Here is a 27,986-nt window from a genome sequence, read left to right as displayed (position 1 = left end):
AGTATGCTGCACCTGATCCGAATTTGGAGTGGGTAATGGTCAGTTTTGAATCTTTACTGGCTATGTCCCCTCATCAAATTCAACTCCTAAACGTCTATTTTCCTGTGTAACTAAACTAAACATGCACCCAAATTCCCCTGTCTTCTTCTTCAACTGTCTACAGGGCATTTCGAAAATAATCTTCTTAATCAAATCTGCTCTTTATCTCATTTCCATATATTTCCCCATATATAAAGTATACCTGGTTGTTTTCATTTTACTTGCCTTTTGGTATCTTACTCCACCAATGCACTTTTTTTGAACAAAAGTATAGGTTCGTTACATGCACTGTGCATCACACTGCTAAGGAAAGGAAACAAGACATTTGAGTCCACCACACAGCGATAATGTATTGATAATGTTTCCTGCTCCCTGCAGGCACATTGTGTGCCTCTGAGAACGATATATACCAAAGATCAGTTACCTTGCTGTCTTTTCCTTAAACTGCATGTTGGACTCTGAAAAATATGTAAAGGCCAAGGAAATTATGAAAGTCATTCTAGGAAGACACATCATATATTTGGGTTGTCTTTGTGGCATGAATAATTGATGTAGAGTAAGAGATCAGGATTCTGCAGCAATAGAGTAAAAAAGATTTTCTGCACCTTTTATAAAGCTCTGGATTAAAACATTTAATGTGTAGCATTCCCCTGTCTCTCCACAGCAACCAGCAAAGACAGAAACCTGGTGCACTGAAAACCACAGCTCACGCTCCACTGGCAGTGCTCGACTAAAATACTGTACCACTGACCAGGTGTGGGTTTGTGTAACCCGCCTGCACAATGAAACTATTACTATTGCACACGCTTTGCTGTCTTCAAACCCCCCTCCTAAGACTAAAATGGTGAGAATGACAGGAAGAAAAAGGGCTTTTGAAATCACACCTTGTTTTGGCAGCCCAACCACAACCAAGCTGAATTTTCCACGCATCATTTGTTTGTCAGTGGCGATTGTTAATGTGTGTCTGTACACACACATTCAAAAGAAAATAAAGGGCAGCATACAAATGTATTTATCGTTAGTGTTTGAATTATATTTTACAGTTTCCATCCCGGTTCTTCCCCAGTACTTTTCATGTAGTGATAGATACAAGATCAACAATACAATACAGTATCAACAGACTCCTATGCAATGTTATAATCTTTTGATGAGTTTGAGGTTGTTTACTGGATTGCTTTTAGTGTTATGAGGGTGTCCCTATTACTTCCTCCCCCCAAGAACACACATGAATCTCAGGTGAATCTGAAACTAAATTGCACATAGTGTCAACATAGCGGACAGTTTAACAGCCCTGCTGTACTCTTCCTGCTGATATGATTCACAACTGATGACTGACAGAGTGGGCGAGGACATCACTCATGATGTGGAACCTCTCGTTTTGTCCTGGGTTATTTAAAATGGCTCTCTTTCAATGTGACAATCTCTGTCTTTTTATTTAATTCACACAAATGAATCTGATAAATTTAAATTAAATTTATCTCAGTGGTAGTGACAACCCGTTGGGTTTTAAATTGTCATAAGAAAAATAGTATTTATAATTAGGTTATATGAGCTAATGAACAAAAAAAGTATGTAAATCTATTCTGCTGTTAAACGAGTCATGTAGTTTTCACCAGCAGATGGCAGTGATGTGAAGATGATTTGTAGTACCGTCCAGTGCTTTAAAGGTGCCCTGTCACACAAAACCGTTTTTCCTTGTATTTTTGAAATATGTTAGGTCCATATGTGTTTGTGTTATGTGGTGAATGTGAAAATGAACTGCTACCTTCTGTGTCAGCTCTAGCCACTGAAAATAAATAAGCAGAGAAAGCAGGACAATTACAAAGCTGGTCAGTCTGACATCATGTTGCCTGAGCTTATTACTATTTATGATCTCATCCAGTTGCGCGGGTAAAGGGATGCTGACAGCCAGACTCTCATTGGCTAGCTGTTAGTCAATCAGATTCAAACAGCTTAGCTTGTTGAATATTAATGAGAACTGGCAGAAATCGAGCTGAGTCTTCCTGCAGGCTGTCTATACCAAACTAGAATGGCTTGAAACAAGGTAACCAAGGCATTTTTTCAACAAACAATGTTACAGAGTCCATGGTAGAACTTCAGACATCACCACAAAGTAATGAAATACATGTGGCAGGGCACCTATAAAGGCTCAATATACAGACAAGTGACAATGTGAAAGACCACAAAAAACAGACAAGGGCAGGTTAATGGTATTACATGTAAATTAATGGAATTACTGACTTTCTGGTTTAGCATTGAATTTTAACCATTAATAGCACCACCCCAGTATAATTCTCTCAGAAACTGTGTCTTGTAACAGTGGGCTGCACACATACCTAGATAAGTGGAATTCCTTGTAATTTGCTGAATGGAAGACTACTACCAGGCAGTTGTAGGGTGCGGCGCAGTGAGCAGAAGGTTTGTGGTGTCACTGCTTTGATAAATGTGTGAGTGAAAAAGGTGTAGAAAACTTTAACTGACGGACTGACCGCACGAAAGTCCAGACCAGACCAGATGATACCATTACCTAAACATAGCCATACAGAGAAATACAGAGAGTTTTGTGGAGCCGATTGTCTTAAAGGTGCTCTAAGTCATATGACGCGTTTTTCAGGCTACAACATTGTTCGTCACATACAGCAAACATCTCCTCACTATCCACTAGCTGCCTGTCCCCTGAACACACTGTAAAACAATGCAGTCTCTGAAGACAGCTCAGGCTCTACAAATGGCAACATAAACAAACTGCGCCAACCTGCCCCACGAACCATAACAAACAGTGTTCCAGCAAATAACCGACAAGAAGGAGCTGGTTGAGCTGTCACTGCAGCAGTGTTAGCACGTAGGCTACTTCCACAATGCCTATGACTCTACCAGCTCTTTCTTGTCGGTTATTGGCTGGAACACTGTTTTAATTGTGGTTGTTGCAGCTATTGAAACTAGGCTGTCTACAGAGACGCATATATTTCGTACAGAAACCCCTTTAACTAGCTTTGAATCAACTCATTTGGCAATGGCTTGAACGTAACGGACGTTCATTAATATGAAAAAAAGTTAAGCTCTAAAGCTTTAATCATACTGTAGCTGCCAAGCACAGATATTGTAGAAACTGATTATTTCAAACCATTGATATTGAACTATTTATTTTAAAATCAAACAATTCTGGGTTTTTCCGAATCCAGCATGAGTATTGTGTCTGGAGATTGTTGGTTTCGTAATATGGACCAATCTGCAGATGGAAATCAAATTATGTTATGTCGAGTGTGAGAAATGAGTTCACTTCAAGATCAAATGACATTAGGGCCATGAGAAATTTGCATTTGCTGTTGTTGATTTTCTTCAAAGGAGAAATGTTGTAAATAAAATATGTGTTTTGTTTACTGTAAACGTCCACCCTGAGAACCAAACATGAGATGACAGAAGCTGGTGTTGTTTCATGTCTTTAAGTTGGAAAGTTTTGGTTGACACTGTGGTAGTACGGTTAACGCCAACACAAGGAAAGGCCAATCAGATCGCTCTGAAAAAGTTCCCTCCCATTTGATATAATTACAATAAGCTAAATCATCTTTTGATATGATCTAAAATAGGTGCAGTCTCTCATGTGGAAAGAACAGAAAATGCTTATCATATGTTATATGCTGCTCTTGCTCAAAATTGGACGTAAGTATTAAGGTCACATTGAATTCAAATATATATTTAAAATACATTTGTTATCTTCATAGAGAGGGCATATGAATGTATCTCTGTTGTTAATCATTGTCCTGATTTTATTTCTTTTCAGGATGCACAGACGATCACACTTTTGAGACAAAGACTGTTGGTGTTGGACAAAATGTGACTCTAACATGTACCCGCCAGAAAAATTGGCATTCAACAAACTTATTTTGGATCAGACTTGCTTCTGGAACCTTTCCAGAATTTTTAGGAGGAACAATAGCCTATGATTTTGATGTTTTTGAGACTCGTCGCATTACAGCAAAACAAGAGCCTGGCGCATTTGTTCTACACATTACCAACACACAGATAAGCGATACTGCAGTCTACTACTGTATCAAAGTCAGAAAAAGCAACATGACATTTTCAAAAGGAATATTTCTGAGAATCAAAGGTAAATACAGCAACAGAAACTCCAGATGATAAATCAGTGTTACAGAATTATACATAATTTTAAACAGCAATTACATTTTAATGTTTTCATTTTTCTCACTTGTACATATTAAGTTATTGTATGCTTGCATGATGCATATATTCACAAGACACTTATTACTATTTATAAATAGATAATTGTAACTTACATCCCCCTCTTTGTAATGTAATTGAATTGAGAAAAACTTGTTTATTATAGTGTATGTTGTTTTTATTTTCTAGGACCAGAACCTGATATCACTGCCATCAATCTGGACTTTCCATCTGTTCCAGTCGGTCCACGGAACTCATGACTCTCCAGTGTTTAGTCCTCTGGCTCTGCAAGAACAAGAGCGTGTCCAGAAGAACACAGTGTGTTCTGGTTCAGAGCCGGATCAGATAAATCTCATCCCAGTTTAATTCCCCCAAGGAAACAATAATGATGGATGTGAGAAGAGTCCCGAAGCTCTCTCTCCACAGAAATGTATCTACAGCTTCTCCAAGAACGTCAGCTCTTCTGACGCTGGGACTTATTACTGTGCTGTGGCCACATGTGGAGAGATATTATTTGGAAATGGAATAAAACTGGACAGTGAAGGTAATGGCAACTATTTCTATGTTATGGTTTAATTACCACCATTTTATCTAATGCGCAAATTATTTACTACTATTTCTTAACTTTGATAATGTGTTTCTCTTCATTAAGTTTCAGTTGTTGCGCGTGTGATTCACAGAACAACAACACAATTCTCTTTCTGCTGTGTGCTGCTTTGGCTATAGGTCTAGTAGTTATAGCCTTCCTTGTTTATGCCATCAGGAATAAATCCTGTAATTGTTGCAACGGTAAGAGACATTACTCATCAATCTATTAAACTGTTTTTCCCAAACATAATTGGATTCACATTTGTGCTGTGTATAAGACAAGTACAGTATTGTGTATCTTCAAGAACAAGAGATCCAAATAATACTTATTGTTTTAATATTACAGCTGCCGTGACTCTGCAAACAAATGCTGCAACAGCCAGCGATAATCAGCAAAGTGAGCAGGTGAGGACTTTAAAGATGCTGCTATACTGTATATGTGCATGCATTGGAATCTGCTCTCTCATTTTAAATTTTGAACTTTCTTTCGTCAGAGCCATGATGACTCTTTGGTTTATTGTACACCGGAATTTACCAGGAGAAAAGCCGGCAACGCAGGGAGAAAAAATGCAACAGCAAAGGATGAGACGATCTACAGTGATGTTAGGGCTTTTGCAACGATTAACAATCAACATAATGAATTTTCTCATTGATGCTAATGCTATTTTTCTGTGGCACAATGTGTGGAAAATGTACTGCTTTAGCAGCACTGGCGCTTGCATTTCACCTTAGAATATATGGGATATACCAAATAATATAGCAATGTATCCATACACTTAAAGATGTTTTATGCATAATATGCATACTATCAATATATTTTGTCCAAACTGTTTGCAAACATTTAATAATATGTTTGAGTCCTGTTACTTCAGAAAAGAAAATGAAACAGTATCATGCAAAAATAACCTCATTTTGGATATACTGTAGGTTGTAGAATTGTGTTCCTAGCTATTACATTTATTATTTAGTTTTTGTGCAGTTTATTATTAAAACTCAAAAGGGTTATGATGCATCTGACCTAATCTGGCTTTTTGGAAGATTCATCTTGAAAGAGAACTGTGAGAAGGTTGACGGGGCAATCACATCCCTAAACACTGTTTAAAATGGAGTATTTGTTAAGCTCAAATAAACTTGAGATCTAAATAGCGTTTGAATCAATCAGGGCAACAACAGATTCCACCGAGCACAAACAAAGTTTATTTTGTACAGACATTCATGGCCCCCCAGAGGATGCATTATAAATTTGGTGTTCCCATTACTTTTCATCTAGTGCCACTAGCAGGTTAACATGTATGGTGTAGTGTAAAGAGACTGTCCTCATACAAAAAACACCCAATGGGTACAACCAGCAATTATGACCCAAATTTACGTTTTCCAGGTGTATTGTTGGGTGTTGCCCTTTAGTGGCCATTAATTATGACAGGAGCAAAGCAGGAAGTCATGTAACGTGGTTAAAAGGCTGAGAAAGTAAGAGTGGGCAACAAACAATTCCTAGAACTCTCGTTGACTCCCTCAGTTTATCTCCTGACTTGAAGAACTGAGTTCCCTTCTGGACTGCTCCACTTGACTCTCCTCCCTTCCTGTATCTCTTTTAAATTTGTCTATCTTTTTACTTTTATCCTTTGGATGTTGTGTGCCCTTACCGGTGTGTGTTTGTCAGTGTGCATGGATCCGTGTTGTGTGTCCCCATCTGTTTTTAGACCTGAACTGGGTTGGTTTGTGGGTGGGTAGGGGACTTGAGGGGAAGTGACACACAGTTTTCACTATGCTTTGTTGTGTGCTGTTTGTCACTTGTTGTAAAAATTTTAATTAAAAAGTAAAAAAAAAAAGAAAAAAAAAAAGGTGGGCAACACAGGAGCCTGGCGTTACGCGTCTCCTATACACATTAAACAGTGCTGTGGTTCTGAAAAAAACGCGAATGATTGTCAGATATCGTCCGATGATGTCATTTAGAGGGCAGTGAAATGTCCATGCTGGTCTCTAAATCAGAGAAAAATAATCATTCCTGGTTGCAGATTTGCAAGATGTTAGCAGCTGATCAGGTAGGAAAAGGAAAACAAAATGATAACTCCAGAGTCAAAAGTTTCTCAAAAGGTAACTGAACTAAAAAAACAAAACAAAACAGGCATGTGTATTAACATCAAATAGTTTAGTGAACTGATAAGAATGAGAGGTGATACACTTCACACAGAACAGGAAAAACCCAGTGTGGCAGTAAATGCACTTTGATTGTATGTTTGTGATAACCAATCAGATGCAAGATGCATTGATGATCTGACCTATCAGGTTCATCTCACCTCCTTCACTCATAAAATAACCAACAAGTCTCCTCCCACAAGACACAATGTCAAGATGATCCTGTTATGGGTTACACTTCTTGTTCTTCATCAAGGATGTAAGTGCTATTTTATTCTGTGCAAGTATTCAGTTAAGAATTTGCATGCCAACTAGCTACTGCATATGGAGGTTTTGCATGATAAATATTATGCATAATACACTAATTGTCATTTACTTTTTGTGTATTGTATGTTTTCATTTATTTTAGATCGCTAGTTCCAGTTAACACAGTTCGACTTGGTGAACCTGCAACCTTCACGTGTGCTCTCCATTATAAGGAGACTGGCCGTCCACCAGCTCGACTGGTACAAGCAGAGTGCCGGGGAAACTCTGAAATTAATTGTGACAAAGCGTGAATCTACAAAACCTGAGTATGCACCAGAGTTTTCTGAATCAAGAATGAAAATTAACAATGACAACAATTTTAGCAACCTGACCATTTTGAGGACAATCCAAGAAGATGAGGGAATGTATCACTGTGCATCCACGGGCGGTATACAAGTCCTGTATGGAGTGGAACATATTTGTTAATAAAAGGTAATTATGATCTACTTTTATAGAGTTTGGCAAATGCCTCAGACACTGATCCAAACCTTCACTGCGGTAATGTTTAAGAAAAATATTTGTTTAAGGATCACAAACCTGTTTTGAAAAAATCTAAAAACTTCCCATGTCAGTCCAATTAAATATACAGACACAGGTCATCTAATTATTACCAAATATTTGTGAATACCTGATTGTCGCTGTGTATGTGTTGTCTTAATTATTTGACAAAATAATCTTTTCAACCACTTAACACTAAACATGTTCCTGTGTTTTGTCCAACACATCCTCATATCTAAACCTAAAAATCATATCTAGGTTGATTGTCAATGACTCCCGTGGGGTCCAATCAATGTTTCAACAACTGTATTTTACTCTGAGAACACATGCACTGGACTAAGTTGGCCTACATTTCAGCAGAGTATCATGTCAAACTACTAAAGTTGCATTTTGAGATATACTTAAATTCTACTTTGGCTTTCGAAATGTGCTTTGAAATCCTTTTAACACAGTTTTGTATGACGCAGGAAACACTCAGAGGACATCAAACTACACTGTTGTTCAGTGGCCGACAGTATCAGATCCAGTCCTTCCAGGAGACTCTGTGACTCTCCAGTGTTCAGTCCTCTCCGTCTCTGGGAACAAGATGTGTCCGGGAGATGATAGTGTGTTCTGGTTCAGAGCTGGATCGAATAAATCTTTTTACTTGAACTTATTGTTTTTCCATTTGATAATATTGCAGGAACCAGCGTGTGGTCACATAAGGCCAACACAATTATTTTCTTGGTTATCTCGCCCCATAAGTCTGATTGTTACAGCCTTCCTCATTACGCAATCCAGAGAAACAACGGTAATGCAACCTACTCATAGTTCTCTGTCCAACAGTATTACATAATAACTACTGCATCTGTATTTATTATCTATATGTTTTCTGTTTCATGATTTCAGCTGTTGTTGCCGGGCAAAAACACAGTGGTGGTCAGAAAATTCCACAGGTAAAAAACATAACAGTACAGTAGAAGTAACCTTATTAAAATAGTTACTTTAGTTATTTGACTTTGTCATCTCACATTTCCTCAGAGAAATGAAGACACAAGTATATATTCTGCTGTCGTCTTCACTGTGATGAAAACTGGAAGTGGTGCGATAAAGGATTCAAAAGCAGCAGAGAGACAGAGGAGCTACGCTGCTGTCAAGGCTTTTGGGTTGGATTAGTGAGTTAACAGGTCTGTTTGACATCAGTTGGTACTGTATGTTATTCTGTTTGGAGCTAAAGGGTTTATCTGAGGTAATGCTGTAAGCATTAGGCTATATATCACTTTGACTAACATTTTAACTTGTGTCTCTTTCATGCAAATGTGCACAATTAAAAGTTACATAGCAGGGTGCCCTGATGACATATGGATCAGGTAAAGAACACGAACAGCAACAGCCCTGATTCATGTCCAGCTGGAAAACTTTTTTTAAATGTCAATATTAATCTCTCCCTCATTTTCTATCCTCTCGCTACTATTGCTATTCAATAAAGGACAAAAATTCCTCCCCCCAAAAATTGCTTAAACAGAAAATGGCAAAGTAATTTGTTTTATTTCCAGTAAAATTTGTCTATGACAACTAGGATATTCTCAATTTTGCTAAAAAAGAAAAAAGAAACTAAGTTTCCGTTAAGATGGACATTACATATAAATAATAAGGTTTCTACTGTAACTGGGAGTAATTGTAAATATGGAATTTTCCACTGGATCAGTGTTGGCACAGATATATCACAAATTCTAAACTTCGAAAAAAAGAACACTGATTTTGGACTAGTACTCTGTATCAGCCTGTAACCTGTATTTTTGTTGTTGCTGTTTAACTATTTGTAAACATGATTTGCAACTCTATCAAACAATGTCAATAAAGAAAACACAGCTTTTTTTGCCAAAAGTTGCTTTTGGTGTGATCTCTCCAAAAAACAAGTGTTGGTTCTGCTGCAGATTCTCTATCATTTGCCAGAATCACTGAAAACCCTCCAACATTTATTAAATGATAACAAAACTGAATTTACCAAGTCTCTAACCTTAACAACCTGATAGGTACAGTATTTCACAGTATTTCACAACTGCTGCTCTTAAAGTGATGAGTGAAGATGCAGTTACTCCATATGAAAAGACAATATAAATATACATTTTTATGTCAACAAAACAACAAAAGCAAACACAGACATGTTGACAACAAGCACCATCACCCTTCTAAAAACTACGTGTAATCCCACCCAAGATGAAGCTCTCTGTAGAGACTCAGGAACCGTAGAGAGCCTGTTCTGTCTACAGAGAGGGCTGGTGCTGGTTGTGGTAATCTGCTCTAACACACTCTGCTGGTGACTCTCTCTTCTTCCTCGTCCCTCTTTTCACTTTCCTTGTTGAGAACTTCAGTGCTGCAGAGTTCATTCTTTGCTTTAGCATCTGGCAAGATTAGGTCTGTTAACATCAAGACCAGATCTAGAGTATAAATTGCTCTACATGAGGGGTCTCAAACTCAATTTACCTGGGGGCCGCTGGAGGCAGAGTCTGGGTGAGGCTGGGCCGCATCAGGTTTTCCACAAGAAAAGCTTTGTTAAAAAAATTCCAATCTTCTCAAATCTCTTTATTTTTATTATTTATATTCTTTTATCCCGCCGCGTACGCATCACTTTGATTTACTTTGTCAGAGAGAGAGACCTCATATTAACACTATAGTGCCATTGACGTGTTTGTATAAATATATATATATATATATATTCAAGGGTCGGGGTATACCCCGGTAGAAAAAAATTGAAAAATAAACCGTTAAATGGCAGTTTCTGGAGAGTTTTGGAGAAATTGAGTATTACATGATATGTGCAAAACTGCAAGGTTAAGAGCCTATACTCTGCATTGTTGTAGTATCAACAGGTATTAGGGCATTTAGCATTTGCATTACTGTTAATTAGTCATCACTTGATTACACATTGTATTACCTTGTTATGATATAAGAAGTGACCCATACAATGTGCCAAACATAATGTGCCACATGAAGAGACAGTGCAGCATGACAGTAGCAACAGCTGAGAAGATTTGGGTCTGTGGTGACCAGGTCCACCTCACACAAACTTCTTCTCCCATTCTCTCTCTTTACTCACACACACACACACACACACACACATACACACACACACACACATACACACACACACGGTGCACCGAGTGGGGCTCTCTGATGCTCGGAGCCCTATCGCTGGCGGAGATGCGACAATGAGGACTGGTTCAACGGCTTGGTCAGTGACATGAACTCGTAGCGGCCGGTGGAGGTTGTGAACGGGGTTTTTAGCTTTATGAGAAGGCATTTTATCTGTTAATCCTAACGACGTAGACACTTTGGCGTTATGTAGTTGACCCGCGGTGGTGAAATGTCTGCAGTTCTGGGCTGGTTGTTGCCTTGTTCTGATTGTTCTCATCTCAGCTCCGCCGAGACAACATAGACATGCCATTTCAAAAAAATGTCATTTATTCATGTTTATACCATGGTCTGGGTGAATACTCGATTCTGATTGGCTGCAGGGTGTCCATTAAAAAGTGATGTAGGACACCTAGTAAAGGAGTTCGGACGGTTCACGCCTCGCCGTCGTCCATTAATACCTGACAATGGACACCTCGTCGGGCATTAACCCTTACTTATACCATGGTCTGGGTGAATACTCGATTCTGATTGGCTGCAGGGTGTCCATTAAAAGTGATGTAGGACACCAAGTAAAGGAGTTCGGACGGTTCACGCCTGCCGGTCCCATTAATACCTGACAATGGACACCTCCGTCGGGCATTAACCCTTACTTATACCATGGTCTGGGTGAATACTCGATTCTGATTGGCTGCAGGGTGTCCATTAAAAAGTGATGTAGGACACCTAGTAAAGGAGTTCGGACGGTTCACGCCTCGCCGTCGTCCATTAATACCTGACAATGGACACCTCGTCGGGCATTAACCCTTACTTATACCATGGTCTGGGTGAATACTCGATTCTGATTGGCTGCAGGGTGTCCATTAAAAAGTGATGTAGGACACCTAGTAAAGGAGTTCGGACGGTTCACGCCTCGCCGTCGTCCATTAATACCTGACAATGGACACCTCGTCGGGCATTAACCCTTACTTATACCATGGTCTGGGTGAATACTCGATTCTGATTGGCTGCAGGGTGTCCATTAAAAAGTGATGTAGGACACCTAGTAAAGGAGTTCGGTGAAACTGACTGTTTACTGTTCTAAATGAATGCGCTACATTAAATCAATAAGGAAATGTGGATTTATTATTTCCAACTCGTCCTCTGAACACCACATGATGGCGCTAAAACACACAGGCTGCAAGAAGTAAGTTCTACTGGCCCTCTGGACTGACTTTGTTTCACAGCGAATAACGTTATCTCACATCCCGTTCACTGTTCAGGTCGCTGCTTCAGGCTGCGCCGCTGCAGCCGACAGTAGCCTAACGTTACACATCGCGGATCAAATTCTTCGTAAAAGTCGTTATATTGTTTTGGGGACAATGACATGGCTGGATAGCTAGCTTGTCTTGTTGTTCAACATACTGTCAAATTATTTTTACTGATTGCCAACTGTACACAATGTTATTGACTTTGGATCTTGCTAGCATAGCGTTAGCTTTCTGGCTCGTAGCTAAACTGAAGGGTTCTACCAGCTGAGCGGACTATATAAATATCTCCGGTCGCTAAGGGAAGCAAGTCGTATCTAAGGTTCTTCCTAATTCCTGGTGGAGAGAACATTTGCATTGCATAAGAACCTGATGGATGGGAATGATTGTTCCAGGTATTAGTCAAACCGTTACCGGCGTAACCAGGGAAACGGAGTTATTGTTTGGATTAACTTTAGATTTTGATTGTAAAACTAATTAAAATATGAACTAATGTTTTAAAAATGTGTTATTTGGCAAGTGACCATGGTATAAGCGGGTTAATGGCCTTCGAGGTGTCCATTGTCAGGTATTAATGGACTTCGGCGGAGGCGCGTCGGACGGTTCACGCCTCACCGTCGTCCATTAATACCTGACAATGGACACCTCGTCGGGCATTAACCCTTACATCATCATCATTCAAATATCATGTTTTCAAAAGCATCACTTTTATCAAATTTTTTGTGACATATTTAGACTTCAAGCAGGCACATCTGGACAAACTAGCAGGCTTATGTGCCGGAGCTGAACCCCGGAGAGCCCCGGCCCAATTTAACCCCTCGTTATATAACGAGAGCTATATAAATGTATATACATATAGGCTACGTATAATGTCCTGGGCAGCAACTTAAAATAAGTGAAGTGTTGTGAACGCAGCGCGCTGGGACGAATGACCGCATGTGCCCAATAGAAACGAGGCAGCCAGCCAGGCACGGAAGAAAACACTCCATGGCAACGCGGCTGTAACTTTCACTCATTGAGGAATGTTTCTCTGCTTGCATCAAGCCCGGCCGATGTCCCGCCCCCGAGAGCCATATACCCCACCGTGATTGGTGGGTTCGTTCAGCTCCGCACACAACACTGTAAAGTACCATACATATCAAACTCGCGGGCCGCACTAACATTAAACTTTCATATTAAGAAACTATCGTCCGCGAGTTTGAGACCCCTGATTTAGATAATAAATACTCGTGATTAAAAAACTTGATTTATGAAGTAAGGGAAAGAAGGCGATGAAACAAAGAGATAGAAAGATTGACAGTGGTTTTAAGCAGATTTCTATATTTGTATATTTGTCCACCAAAATTTCCCCCAATTACAGATGAAAGATAAATAAGCAGGAGGATTTTTTTATGTTAAGTAAACCCAGTCTTTCTTTCTGGATTGTTTGAAAAATACTGTTTAAAACAAGATTGACCATAGATGACTACTTTGCCTTTCTTGCCTCGAAGTACCTCATAAAGGAAATTATAATTTGTGTCTTGAAAACATGCAAAGCCACATGAAGAAGTTACACTGACTGTGGTGAGCCATTTCTCTGCCATTTGACCAATCACCAAGGCTTAAACCACCTTTCAAAATGGCAGAAATGTAAAGAAAATGTTTACATTATGCAAATTAGCAAAATCTCATTGGTGGCTTTTATTGCTTAAGGCTTTTTTGGCATTGAGTTGTAAATGTGTTTCAAATTTCAAGTCAATCGGACTCACGTTGTGAGGGGCATGGCCTTTCAAAGTTTTCACTTTTTCATCAGTCAATTTAAGCATCACCATCAGACAGTTTGGGATCATATTTTATGAAAGCATCAAGTTATTTCCAGTTATGATGACATTTTTTTTTTTATCTCTCTAGCTCATTCCAACTCACAGCAACTTGAGCAAAGGCATAATAAGGCATATAATGCTAAATAGGCCCAGCCAACATGCACCAATCAATATGACACTTAAGATCCTGGTTAATACTCAACCTCAGAGCATTTGCACCAATGTTGGTGAAATTCTAAACACAGGGTTTTGAGGTAAATATTTGTGGCGCCCCCTATATGTTGAGCTTAAAATGTTTTGATTAGCCCATCCCTCAAGACGGACTGAAGATACATTACAAAATATATGATGATTGGAAAAATTGCTAATGAGTTATGGCCAATTTCCTGCTGAGCCCCACCCTTTGCAAAATATTTTTTGTTAATGGCGGCCATGTTTTTTGACCAATCTTGCTCATTTATAGTAGAAATGCTTTGCAATGCTTTACAAAAAATGGTGTTGATGGCCTCAAAGTCCTAAAACAAGATGTCATATTACGTTTTTGACATTATGCAAATTAGAAAAAAATCCATCATGCCGGACTTTTATGGTCCAGGAGGTTTTTTGGCAGAGCACATTGGATGTGTGAGAAATTTCAAGTCAATCGGACCTACGGTTTAAGGGGCGTGGCCTTTCCAATATTGTGTTTTTGGCCGTTAGCTACAGCGCCCCCATGTGGCTGATTGGAGTCACATTTCTTGTGAAACATTTCCACATCATTTCCATTTATGGTGACAAGTTTCATGTCTTTAAACCTCTAGTACACATCAATTTAAGCCCCGGCAAAAGACAACATATTTGATAACAAACCGGCACAAAATCAATAAGGCTCCACCCCTTCGGAGTTTGAACCCTAAATATAACAAGGACAAGTTAGTGCAGTGGCAGATTAATAATATTAAACACAAATTTAAAGCAATATTATGTGTTATGCTGACAGAAGGATAACTCACTTTCTCAGCTTGTACAATGCAAACACTCACCCTTTTCTCAAAAATGACAGTGGAAGATTTCTTACATTTTCCTTTCTTTTTTTATTAAAACTTTTATTAATGATTGAAGATGTGGTCAATCTTCCAACCATCATCAGAAATTTCCATTCTATTTTTCAACAAAGCAACATCAGCAAACACATCATAAGGATGTAGATGATTCCACAGCCACGCAGATGTACTGGGGTCATTCTGAGACCTTAACATGGTTATGTCTTTTGTAATCGCGTGGATTTTGAGCATCGTTGCTCTCGGGCAGAAACCTTGTATTTCCCTATTTCATCGTTTACATTTTTTTTAAATAAATGTTTTTGGTCGCCCTTTACGTCTGTAGGTTTTAAAAAGTGCCATGGTGATTTTGTTTGACTTTGAGAAAAATAGCTCCATAATATTTAATATTTATTAATTTAATAATAATAATTTAATTTATGTCAACATTTCCTGAAAAGCAAAGATTTTGTACATACAAGGTTTTTGCCATACGGCGACGGTATAATGTTTTTGTGTATCTTTGAAGAAACATAATTCCAGCATTAAGTGTAAATTAACAATCAAACATCCAATCTTATTTAAAGTTAGCATTAACACACACTTTATACATGCAATACATATTGAGATGGCTTCCTTACATATGAAGAGCTGAACTCCTTTTCTTGACAATCATTGGATTTCACCCAAACAAAAAGAGTACCGTTTCGCTTTTTTCATCCCTCCAATTCCAGTGATCCAGTAGTTCGATGCCTCTGCATCACCATCCTTAAATAATATTTTTTTATTGTCAGAAAACAAAACAATCTGTGAATACATGTTATGTTACTTGTATATATTTTAAATATTTGTTCTTGTATTCAATCCTATTATTATTTCATGTATATTCTGTATGTGTGCTGTGTGTCTGATATTTTGCTGCTGTAACACTGTAATTTCCTATTTTTGGGATCAATAAAAATCTATCTATCTATCTATCTATCTATCTATCTATCCATCTTTGCCGTGTACTAAGCTTACCTTCAGTTACGTGAGAAAATAAGAATGGCAATCACAATCACGCAGAGAGCCAACAGTATCCCTAGGATGATGACAACTGGGTCCCATTCTTGTCCTGAAATTTAATTTAAAAAGTCAGTAGACACTTAACTCTCCTTCTTTTACTTTGAGTCAAAACCTCAAGATGTATTCAACTTTTACGTTTTTCATGTTTTCAAGTCTAAATGTTGTGCACCTTTCAGGTTAATTTGAGAAGAGAACAATAGCTAGTTGTGAGATGATCCATGAATTAAAAAACTATGGTTTAATTTTGGTAGTTCTGGATATTTTTTCTATCAATTATGATACCATTGTACTTACCACAGTAATAGATCTCTGAACATCCCAACATCACTTAAGATTTAACGGGTCAAGAACCATGAGCGATCACACCGGTTGTAAACATGCCGACAGTTTAATCAGATGAACTACCACTTTATTTGGAATTAAAACCAAAACTGAGTGCACCTGTAATGTTGCTAATAATTTTACATCACAGTACCATGTTTTCCTAATTGACAGAACTGTAACAGTCCGACAAGATATTTTAAATGACTAAATGACTTGGAAATGATTGGAACAACAATTTCCAAAACAATTATATATAAAAAATGTCATTATTATTATTATAACTGTAAAAACATACTTGTCTCCAATTTGGTTCCTTCACCAAACAGGATCTCTCCACACGTGACCACAGCACAGTAGTCTGGACACTGATCTATGTTTCTTTCGTTCTTGGAGAGAAGTGAACACTGGAGAGTCACTGAGTCGCCCGGCTGGACTGAATCAATTTCTGGGCTTTGTTTTACATAGACAGATTTCTGCAGAATTTTATGATCTGTGTGATTCACAAAAAGGGGGTTCATTATTGGATTGTTTGGTATCGACAAAGCAGCAAACAAGGTCACTGAAATGAACATACTTTACCATTCACAGCCAAAAGTGTGACATTAATAAATTCCATTTGGTATGCCGATCCTGCTTGACACAAGTATGTTGCTTCATCTTCTTTGCTTACATTTGTGATGTTGAGAACATGTTGCGTTCACAGTTGTTACTGAATTTGAGTTGTAAATGTTCTTGAAGTTATTTTGTCAAATTCCTGAACTGTTTCCATTATCTAAAACAACCCGCTACCAGAAGAAAGTCAAAACACACAAATGGAAAAAAAAAAAACACAAAAATGTCAATCGGACTCACGTTGTGAGGGGCATGGCCTTTCAAAGTTTTCAGTTTTTCAACAGTTAATTTAAGTGTCACCATCAGACAGTTTTGGATCATATTTTATGAAAGCATCAAATTATTTCCAGTTATGATGAAATTTTTGAAATAAGAAAGTACATAAATACAATCCAAAAATAGCATTTTGTCATATTTGTACACATTATTCAAAACAAACCTTTTGACAGTAGTACTCATCTTAAAGTAGAAAACTAAAGTTCCACTTACACAATGTACTTAGAAGAATCAAAGCAGCCAGTCTTCCGATCATTGTGGTACAGAGCTCTTCTCTTGCACAACTGATGTCTTACCACTCAAATGGAAGCTTTAGTCACAAGGTGATCAAGGTTTACAAAGTGGAAATCTTACTGATTGGCTGAAACATAGAAAATGCACTTCCTGTCAAATTTTTAGTGAATCTAATATGTACAGTTTGTTGTTTTACACGGATAGACTAGTTAATAAAGCAACATAAGCAGGGATGCACCAAATCCAGGAATATTGGGCTTTTTGACAGTGTTTGGTTTCTGCCGAACCTTTGAATTTTTTTCCACCGAACCGAACCCTACGCTTGCACTACGCGAGCTACACTGGTCAACGTAATGACGCCGCCGTTCATCATGGGAAGTTGTTTACGTAGGTGGACCGTTCAATGCAGTAGGCTGTGAGAAAGTGAAAATGGAACAGAAGTGTTATTTGGCAGTACTTTCAGTCAAAAGAATGCGATTCAAGTCGAGCTACATGTTCAATTGACTGAAAAGTGTATTATATATGAGTGTATATAGTAAAACAATCATACATAAATACAGATAAAACAGTACATTAAAACTAAGTTTTAGTTTCTGTATGATTTTGTGATGCTAATAGCAAACGGAAAATAGCCTGGAGATGTAAACACTAGAGACGTCTGCTTGCATTCATATTGTATTATATATGTATAACACTAATTTTATTCCTACAAAGTCATAGAGTAGTATCATAGCAAAGGCAGCACTGGGATGAATTAAAAATTTAAGACAGGATATTTATAGTACTCATAATTATTTCAACTGATTACATTAAACTTCATGTTGTGTTTTTTAGTCAAACCAATGTGATGGGGTTTAGAGAGCTTAGGGTAAAAAAAAGCACAAAGCCGCCTGGAAGAATTAATGGTGTGTATCCAGCCATGAGACCGGGCTGGTGTATCAGGGCTAAAGAACAAAGACAAAAACAATGAGGACCATTAAATACAAATAGTTTGTCTCAACATCTGGATGAACTAATATGTTTTTATACATTTTACAACATTTTTACAGCAGTACTCGTCTTACAAAATGTACTTAGATAAATCAAAGCAGCCAGTCCTCCCATTGTGACACAGAGCCCTTCTCCTGCACAATGTGTGATGTCTTCACACCCAAATGAAGGATGTAGTCACGAGGTGATCGTACTGTGGCCTTGAAGTGCAAACCACGGCAGCAAATCCCACAACTTATAAATCCTATAAAGTTAGGTTAGGAAATGTCACAACGCGACAGCAAATCCCACAACACAACAGCATTTCGCCACAATATGACAGCATTTTGCCACGGACCCATTTGTAAATTAAAGGCAATGGAACCAATCAGGACGAGGATCAGTGTCCAATATTTACCTAGCCTTTCCATTTCAGTTCTTACGCATTGCTTATGGTGTTGTGGCGAAGCTGTTGCATTGTTCAGATTTGCTGCCGTGGTTTGCACTTCAGGACCACAGTATGATCAAAGTTTACAAAGTAGAAGTCATATTGATTGGCTCAAATGCAGACATTGCACATTGCCCTAAATTTACCAAAACCATGATCATAATAAACTGAATCAGACACAGTTTTAAAAAACTAATTAGCAATATTGATGAAGCTATATTCAAAAATACCTTTTCTTTTTTATTTATTTTTTAAAACTGTATAAAATTAACATCTACTAAATGGACCTTTAGTGAGATGGCTTTCTTATCCTCAGGGAGCAAAAGACTCGTATATGCAACCAGGACATCAGTTAGGCCTGGTGCAGTATTGGGCAGTGATGGGTTACTTAGTAATGGAGCTTTTTATGTTGTAAATACATTTTAATTTCAGAATTTTTGCAAAATAATGTATTATAAAACTTGTTTGGGGGTCTCTTTAGTCTCACAGCACTTTGTAAAGGCAATTTGCATTGAAAACAACAAGCAAGGCCATGGCGTGCAACTGCACTGACAGACAAAAGTTGTGGCGGGCCATTTCTCTACCTTTGACCAACCACTGAGGCTGTTTACTCAGAAGAGATCTGCCTCTGCGTATCAACAGGATATGTAGTGAGGTTAGAAGTGCAAGAAGGGAAGCGCTACAAGAGGAAGCTAATTTTAGTTTAACCAGTATTGATAGGTGATGGCGACCACAGGGTCATCTCCACCCTGGCCCCTTGCATTGTCACATTCTTGCTTTTCAGTCTTGGTACTGAACTGCAACTCCAGTTCATCTGTTGAATGTTTCACCAAAGTACTTTTCGGACATGAGTGACATTATTTCCTTAATGTCAGTCGCTGATCATGCTTCCATCATGTGCAGTTGAAAATCTGCGGCCCCTCTCTCTCAGCTGAGCCCAGGATTCGTAGTTCCAGTTCAGCTTGTAATTGGTCCTGCAGCTTGGGGAACTGTGACGGCCCGCTCTGACACATTGAGGCCCTGAATAAACACAAAACACAACTCCTCCAGAAGCATTATTTGTACTTTAATCATACTCATTTTAGTTTTCTTGATTCTCTTTTTACGTTGTGACCTATGACATTGATTCAAAATGTTGCAACAAAACAGTAATATTAATAGGAACTTCATTATGCTAATTCAAAAGTACATTTATCTCTCTATGGCCTATAAAGCTGTTAATCATTCACCTTCTTTTTTCTTTTTCTTTTTTTTTTTGTTTCCCCCAGGCCTGAGCCTTGTTTCACATACTTTATCCTCAAATATTTCTCCTTCTTAACTTATGCTTCAGAAGCAAACATAATTAAGGCACATCTTGTTCTGGTTTTCTTTGTAATGTTAGGGTCTGGCACAATGGCTTTCTATAATTTTGATCCATTTTCAAATTGCAGACACACAAAACAAATAAACAAGACAAAACAAAACTCACAAACAAGTATGCTGCACCTGATCCGAATTTGGAGTGGGTAATGGTCAGTTTTGAATCTTTACTGGCTATGTCCCCTCATCAAATTCAACTCCTAAACGTCTATTTTCCTGTGTAACTAAACTAAACATGCACCCAAATTCCCCTGTCTTCTTCTTCAACTGTCTACAGGGCATTTCGAAAATAATCTTCTTAATCAAATCTGCTCTTTATCTCATTTCCATATACAGTGCCTTGCGAAAGTATTCGGCCCCCTTGAACGTTTCGACCTTTTGCCACATTTCAGGCCTCAAACATAAAGATATAAAACTGTAATTTTTTGTGAAGAATCAACAACAAGTGGGACACAATCATGAAGTGGAACGAAATTTATTGGATATTTCAAACTTTTAACAAATACTGATATTGGGTCAAAATTATTCAGCCCCTTAAGTTAATACTTTGTAGACCTTTGCTGCGATTACAGCTGTAGTGGTTGGTTGTTCTATCATTTAGCAATCAGACTCTTTTTGCCCATTTCTTGCAAAACAGTCGAGTCAGTGAGGTTGGATGGAGAGGTTTGTAACATTTTCATTCTTTCACAATTTCGATTGATTCAGTTCTTTGACTTGCATTACACCTGTATTTTATTTGTGACCATTCATTGTGTTTTGTTTTTTTTGGATCTTGTTTGTTGACAATCTCGTCCGTCCTTGCAGACTCCATCGGTTTCTTGATGGTTTATTTGCTCCATCATCTTCCATCAATTTTAAGCTCTTCCCGTCCCTGCTGAAGAAAAGCAGGCCCAAACCATGATGCTGCCACCACCATGTTTGACAGTGGGGATGGTGTGTTCAGGGTGATGAGCTGTGTTGCTTTTACCCAAACATAACGTTTTGCATTGTTGCCAAAAGTTCGATTTTGTTTCATCTGACCACAGCACCTTCTTCCACATGTTTGGTGTGTCTCCCAGGTGGCTTTTGGCAAACTTTAAACGACACTTTTTATGGATATCTTTAAGAAATGGCTTTCTTCTTTCCACTCTTCCATAAAGGCCAGATTTGTGCAGTATCACTGATTGTTGTCCATGGACAGAGTCTCCCACCTCAGCTGTAGATCTCTGCAGTTCATCCAGAGTGATCATGGGCCTCTTGGCTGCATCTCTGATCAGTCTTCTCATTGTATGAGCTGAAAGTTTAGAGGGACGGCCCGGGTCTTCGTAGATTTGTAGTGGTCTGATACTCCTTCCATTTCAATATTATCGCTTGCACAGTGCTCCTTGGGATGTTTAAAGCTTGGGAATCTTTTTGTATCCAATCCCTTTAACTTCTCCCCAACAGTATCTCGGACCTGCCTGGTGTGTTCCTTGTTCTTCATGATGCTCTCTGCGCTTTACCGGCCTCTGAGACTATCACAGAGCAGGTGCATTTATACGGAGACTTGATTACACACAGCTGGATTCTATTTATCATCATTAGTCATTTAGGTCAACATTGGATCATTCAGAGATCTCACTGAACTTCTGGAGAGAGTTTGCTGCACTGAAAGTAAAGGGGCTGAATAATTTTGCACGCCCACTTTTTCAGTTTTTTATTTGTTAAAAAAGTTTGAAATAGCCAATGAATTTTGTTCCACTTCATAATTGGGACCCACTTGTTGTTGATTCTTCACAAAAAATTACAGTTTTATATCTTTATGTTTGAGGCCTGAAATGTGGCAAAAGGTCGAAACGTTCAAGGGGGCCGAATACTTTCGCAAGGCACTGTATTTCCCCATATATAAAGTATACCTGGTTGTTTTCATTTTACTTGCCTTTTCGTATCTTACTCCACCAATGCACTTTTTTTGAACAAAAGTATAGGTTCGTTACATGCACTGTGCATCACACTGCTAAGGAAAGGAAACAAGACATTTGAGTCCACCACACAGCGATAATGTATTGATAATGTTTCCTGCTCCCAGCAGGCACATTGTGTGCCTCTGAGAACGTATATACCAAAGATCAGTTACCTTTGCTGTCTTTTCTTTAAACTGCATGTTGGACTCTGAAAAATATGTAAAGGCCAAGGAAATTATGAAAGTCATTCTAGGAAGACACATCATATATTTGGGTGTCTTTGTGGCATGAATAATTGATGTAGAGTAAGAGATCAGGATTCTGCAGCAATAGAGTAAAAAAGATTTTCTGCACCTTTTTATAAAGCTCTGGATTAAAACATTTAATGTGTAGCATTCCCCTGTCTCTCCACAGCAACCAGCAAAGACAGAAACCTGGTGCACTGAAAACACACGCTCACGCTCACTGGCAGTGCTCGACTAAAATACTGTACCACTGACCAGGTGTGGGTTTGTGTAACCCGCCTGCACAATGAAACTATTACTATTGCACACGCTTTGCTGACTTCAAACCCCCCCCTCCTAAGACTAAAATGGTGAGAATGACAGGAAGAAAAAGGGCTTTTGAAATCACACCTTGTTTTGGCAGCCCAACCACAACCAAGCTCAACTTTCCACGCGTCATTTGTTTGTCAGTGGCGATTGTTAATGTGTGTCTGTAAACACACATTCACAAGAAAATAAAGGGCAGCATACAAATGTATTTATCGTTAGTGTTTGAATTATATTTTACAGTTTCCATCCCCGTGTTCTTCCCCAGTACTTTTCATGTAGTGATAGATACAAGATCAACAATACAATACAGTATCAACAGACTCCTATGCAATGTTATAATCTTTTGATGAGTTTGAGGTAGTTTACTGGATTGCTTTTAGTTGTGAGGTGTCCCTATTACTTTCTCCCCCCCAAGAACACACATGAATCTCAGGTGAATCTGAAACTAAATTGCACATAGTGTCAACATAGCGGACAGTTTAACAGCCCTGCTGTACTCTTCCTGCTGATATGATTCACAACTGATGACTGACAGAGTGGGCGAGGACATCACTCATGATGTGGAACCTCTCGTTTTGTCCTGGGTTATTTAAAATGGCTCTTTTTCAATGTGACAATCTCTGTCTTTTTATTTAATTCACACAAATGAATCTGATAAATTTAAATGAAATGTATCTCAGTGGTAGTGACAACCCGTTGGGTTTTAAATTGTCATAAGAAACATAGTATTTATAATTAGGTTATATGAGCTAATGAACAAAAAAGGTTTGTAAATCTATTCTGCTGTTAAACGAGCCATGTACTTTTCACCAGCAGATGGCAGTGATGTGAAGATGATTTGTAGAACCGTCCAGTACTTTAAAGGTGCCCAGTCACGCAAAACCGTTTTTCCTTGTATTTTTTAAAATATGTTAGGTCCATATGTTTGTGTTATGTGGTGAATGTGAAAATGAACTGCTACCTCCTGTGTCAGCTCTAGCCACTGAAAAGAAATAAGCAGAGAAATCAGGCCAATTACAAAAGCTGGTCAGTGTGACATCATTTTGCCTGAGCTTATTACTATTTATGATCTCGTCCGACAAGAAGGAGCTGGTTGAGCTGGTGCAGCAGTGTTAGCACGTAGGCTACTTCCACAATGCCTATTCATGACTCTACCAGCTCCTTCTTGTTGGTTATTGGCTGGAACACTGTTGGTTATGGTTCGTTGTGCAGGTTGGCGCAGTTTTTTTTTTTTTTACGTTTGTGGAGCCTGAGCTGTCTACAGAGACCGTGTTTTTTTTACAGTGTGTTCAGGGGACAGGCAGCTAGCTGATAGTGAGGAGATGTTTGCTGTATGTGACAAAACATTTTGTAGCCTAATAAACGCGTCACATCACCTTTAACTAGCTTTGAATCAACTCATTTGGCAATGGCTTGAATGTAACGGACGTTCATTAATATGAAATGAAGTTAGGCACTAAAGCTGCCAAGCACAGATACTGTAGAAATTGATTATTTCAAACCATTGATATTGAACTATTTACTGTAAAATCAACCAATTCTGGGTTTTTCAGAATCCAGCATTTAGTATTGTGTCTGGAGATTGTTGGTTTTGTAATATGGACCAATCTGCAGATGGAAATCCAATTATGTTATGTCGAGTGTGAGAAATGAGTTCACTTCAAGATCAAATGATATTAGGGCCATGAGAAATTTGCATTTGCTGTTGTTGATTTTCTTCAAAGAAGAATTGTTGTAAATAAAATATGTGTTGTGTTTACTGTAAACGTCCGCCCTGAGAACCAAACATGAGATGACAGAAGCTGGTGTTGTTTCATGTCTTTAAGTTGGAAAGTTTTGGTTGACATATTTCCACTGTGGTAGTACGGTTGAACGCCAACACAAGGAAAGGCCAATCAGATCGCTCTGAAAAAGTTCCCTCCCATTTGATATAATTACAATAAGCTAAATCATCTTTTGATATGATCTAAACTAGGTGCAGTCTCTCATGTGGAAAGAACAGAAAATGCTTATCATATGTTATATGCTGCTCTTGCTCAAAATTGGACGTAAGTATTAAGGTCACATTGAATTCAAATATATATTATATATATAAATACATTTGTCATCTTCATAGAGCGGGCATATGAATGTATCTCTGTTGTTAATCATTGTCCTGATTTAATTTCTTTTCAGGATGCACAGACGATCACACTTTTGAGACAAAGACTGTTGGTGTTGGACAAAATGTGACTCTAACATGTACCCGCCAGAAGAATTGGCATTCAACAAACTTATTTTGGATCAGACTTGCTTCTGGAACCTTTCCAGAATTTTTAGGAGGAACAATAGCCTATGATTTTGATGTTTTTGAGACTCGTCGCATTACAGCAAAACAAGAGCCTGGCAAATTTGTTCTGCACATTACCAACACGCAGATAAGCGATACTGCAGTCTACTACTGTATAAAAGTCAGAAAAAGCAACATGACATTTTCAAAAGGAATATTTCTGAGAATCAAAGGTAAATACAGCAACAGAAACTCCAGATGATAAGTCAGTATTATAGAATTATACATCATTTTTAACAGCAATTAAATATTTTAATGTTTTCATTTTTCTCACTTGTACATAATAAGTTATTGTATGCTTGCATGATGCATATAGTCACAAGACACTTTTGTTTATAAATAGATAATTGTAACTTACATCCCCCTCCTGTAATTGAATTGAATTGAGAAAAAACTTGTTTATTATACTGTATGTTGTTTTGATCTTCTAGGACCAGAACCTGATATCACTGCCGTCAATCTGGAGTTTCCATCTGTTCCAGTCGGTCCAGGAGACTCAGTGACTCTCCAGTGTTTAGTCCTTTCTGGCTCAGAGAACAAGACGTGTCCAGAAGAACACAGTGTGTTCTGGTTCAGAGCCGGATCAGATAAATCTCATCCCAGTTTAATTTACGCCCAAGGAAACAATAATGATGCATGTGAGAAGAGTCCCAAAGCTCTCTCTCCACAGAAATGTTTCTACAGCTTCTCCAAGAATGTCAGCTCTTCTGACGCTGGGACTTATTACTGTGCTGTGGCCACATGTGGAGAGATATTATTTGGAAATGGAATAAAACTGGACAGTGAAGGTAACTGTCATTGTGCTGTTAATTAGGACATTTTCTTACTTAAGTGCTAGATTGTCAGGTAATCTATTAAAATCAAGTATTGTGTTTTTAATTTATTTTACCAGCGGGTGACATAAAACCTCTTTTAATTTTACCTATTGTTTTTTCCATTTGATAATGTTTCAGGAACCAGTGTGTGGTTACAGAAGGCCAATACAATTATCTTTCTGCTGTGTGCTGTCTCGGCTATAAGTCTGATTGTTATAGCCTTCCTCATTCACGCCATCAAGAGAAACAACGGTAATGGAACCTACTCATAGTTCTCTGTCCAACAGCATTACATAAAAAAATACTGCATACTTATTTAATGTCTACATATTTTCTGTTTCATGATTTCAGCTGCTTTTGGCGTGATAAAACACAGTGGTGGTCAGAAAATTCCACAGGTAAAAAACATAACAGTACAGTAGAAGTAACCTTATTAAAATTGTTGTGACATTTTTATTTTTTATTTGTCATCTCATTCATTTCCTCAGAGAGAGGAATACACATGTATATATTCTGCTGTCGTCTTCACTGTGATGAAAACTGGAAGTGGTGCGATAAAGGATTCAAAAGCAGCAGAGAGACAGAGGAGCTACGCTGCTGTCAAGGCTTTTGGGTTGGATTAGTGAGTTAACAGGTCTGTTTGCCATCAGTTGGTACTGTATGTTAATCTGTTTGGAGCTATATGGTTTGCTATCTGTGGCTTTTAGGTAATGCTGTAAGTGTTATATCACTCTAAATAAGTTTTAACTTGTGTCTCTTTTATGCAAATGTGCACCATCAAAAGTTACATAGCAGGGTGCCCTGATGGCTTACTGATGGGTTTAAGATGGGTCCATGAACAGCAACATCTCTGATTCATGTCCAGCTGGGAACCTTTTTTAAATGTCATTTTCTTTCTTTCTCCCTCATTTCCTGTTATCTCGCTACTATTGCTATTCAATAAAGGAAAAAATACTTACCCCCAAAAATTGTTAAAAAAGAAAATAGCAATGTAATTAACTTTTTCCAGCAAAATCTGTTTATGACAACATAACATTTAAATAATAAGGTTTCTATTGTAACTGGGAGTCACTGTAAATATATAAAGAACACTGATTTCAGACTAGTACTCAGTATCAGCCTGTAACCTGAATTTTGTTGTTGCTGCTGTGTAACTCTTTCTAAAAATAATTTGTAACAGTATCAAACAATGTAAGTAAATAAAACGTATCTATGACAACAGGGTTATTCCTAATTTGGAACACATGGCCATTACTAAAATTTGGTTTTTACTGTAAGTGGAGTAATTGTAAATATGAAGGTTTCTACTGGAGCAGTGTTTGCATTGATACATAACAAATTCTAAAAAGAGAAAAAGAGTTCTGAATTTGCATCCATTATCTGTTTGTTGTTTTGATGTAGGTGAGTGCAATTATTTTGTAAACATGATTTGTAACTCTATAAAACAATGTGAATAAATGAAACACACTGCTTTTTAGTGCCAAACTGTTGCTGCTGGTGTAGTCTATATCGACGACGATTCATTTAGGGGATTGCTCTGGTGACGCCGGAAATTCCGTGGGAAGTCCATTTTTGTCCAGATGTCCGTCACCTTCCGTTTTCTTTGTGTTGGCATTCTAAACTCCGGTGGATTTCTGAGGACTATGGTTAACTGCTCCTCAGATCTCTGCAGGGTAAATCCAGACAGCTAGCTAGACTATCTGTCCAATCTGAGTTTTCTGTTGCACGACTAAAACAACTTTTGAACGTACACATGTTCCACCAAAACAAGTTCCTTCCCGAGGTTATTTTAATCTGTCAAATAAAAACAAGTGTTGGTTTTGCTGCAGATTTCTGCGAAAGCAAACAGACATGTTGACAACATGTCCTCTTACAGAATACAGGCACATATACTTTGACATTAAAGTAAAAAAGCAAATGAAAATCTGGTGATCTTTCACAAAATCAGCTGAATGCAAAACTTCTTAAAGTGATGGTTCGGAGTAATTTCACTCTGGGGTCCTCTGCACCATGACCTCGAGCCAAACACCCCCCCAGAAGCTTTTTTCACCTGGGTCTAACATTGGGAGAGTTAGCGTAGAGTAGCGTTATCAGCTGAATAGCTTAGCGCAGGGGCTAATGGATCCAGTGATGTATCTCGTAAATGACCCC

The 27,986-nt window shown here is 38.2% G+C and overlaps 1 long non-coding RNA gene and 2 pseudogenes across 1 annotated transcript; all 3 read left to right on the top strand.

Annotated features, from left to right (window-relative positions):
- Positions 1-3,637: 3,637 nt before the first annotated feature.
- Positions 3,638-4,794, top strand: LOC120566553 (annotated as a pseudogene).
- A 125-nt stretch (positions 4,795-4,919) lies between these two features.
- LOC120566468 lies at positions 4,920-5,399 on the top strand. Its single transcript, XR_005640408.1, has 3 exons — positions 4,920-5,007; positions 5,153-5,211; positions 5,301-5,399. It is a non-coding gene; the product is annotated as an uncharacterized LOC120566468 (long non-coding RNA).
- Positions 5,400-7,158: 1,759 nt separating this feature from the next.
- LOC120566276 lies at positions 7,159-27,257 on the top strand (annotated as a pseudogene).
- Positions 27,258-27,986: the final 729 nt, after the last annotated feature.

Source organism: Perca fluviatilis, chromosome 10, assembly GCF_010015445.1.
Source record: "Perca fluviatilis chromosome 10, GENO_Pfluv_1.0, whole genome shotgun sequence".
NCBI lineage: Eukaryota > Metazoa > Chordata > Actinopteri > Perciformes > Percidae > Perca > Perca fluviatilis.
Note: the sequence above shows the minus strand (reverse complement) of the source record. Positions and strands in the feature narration are given on the sequence as shown.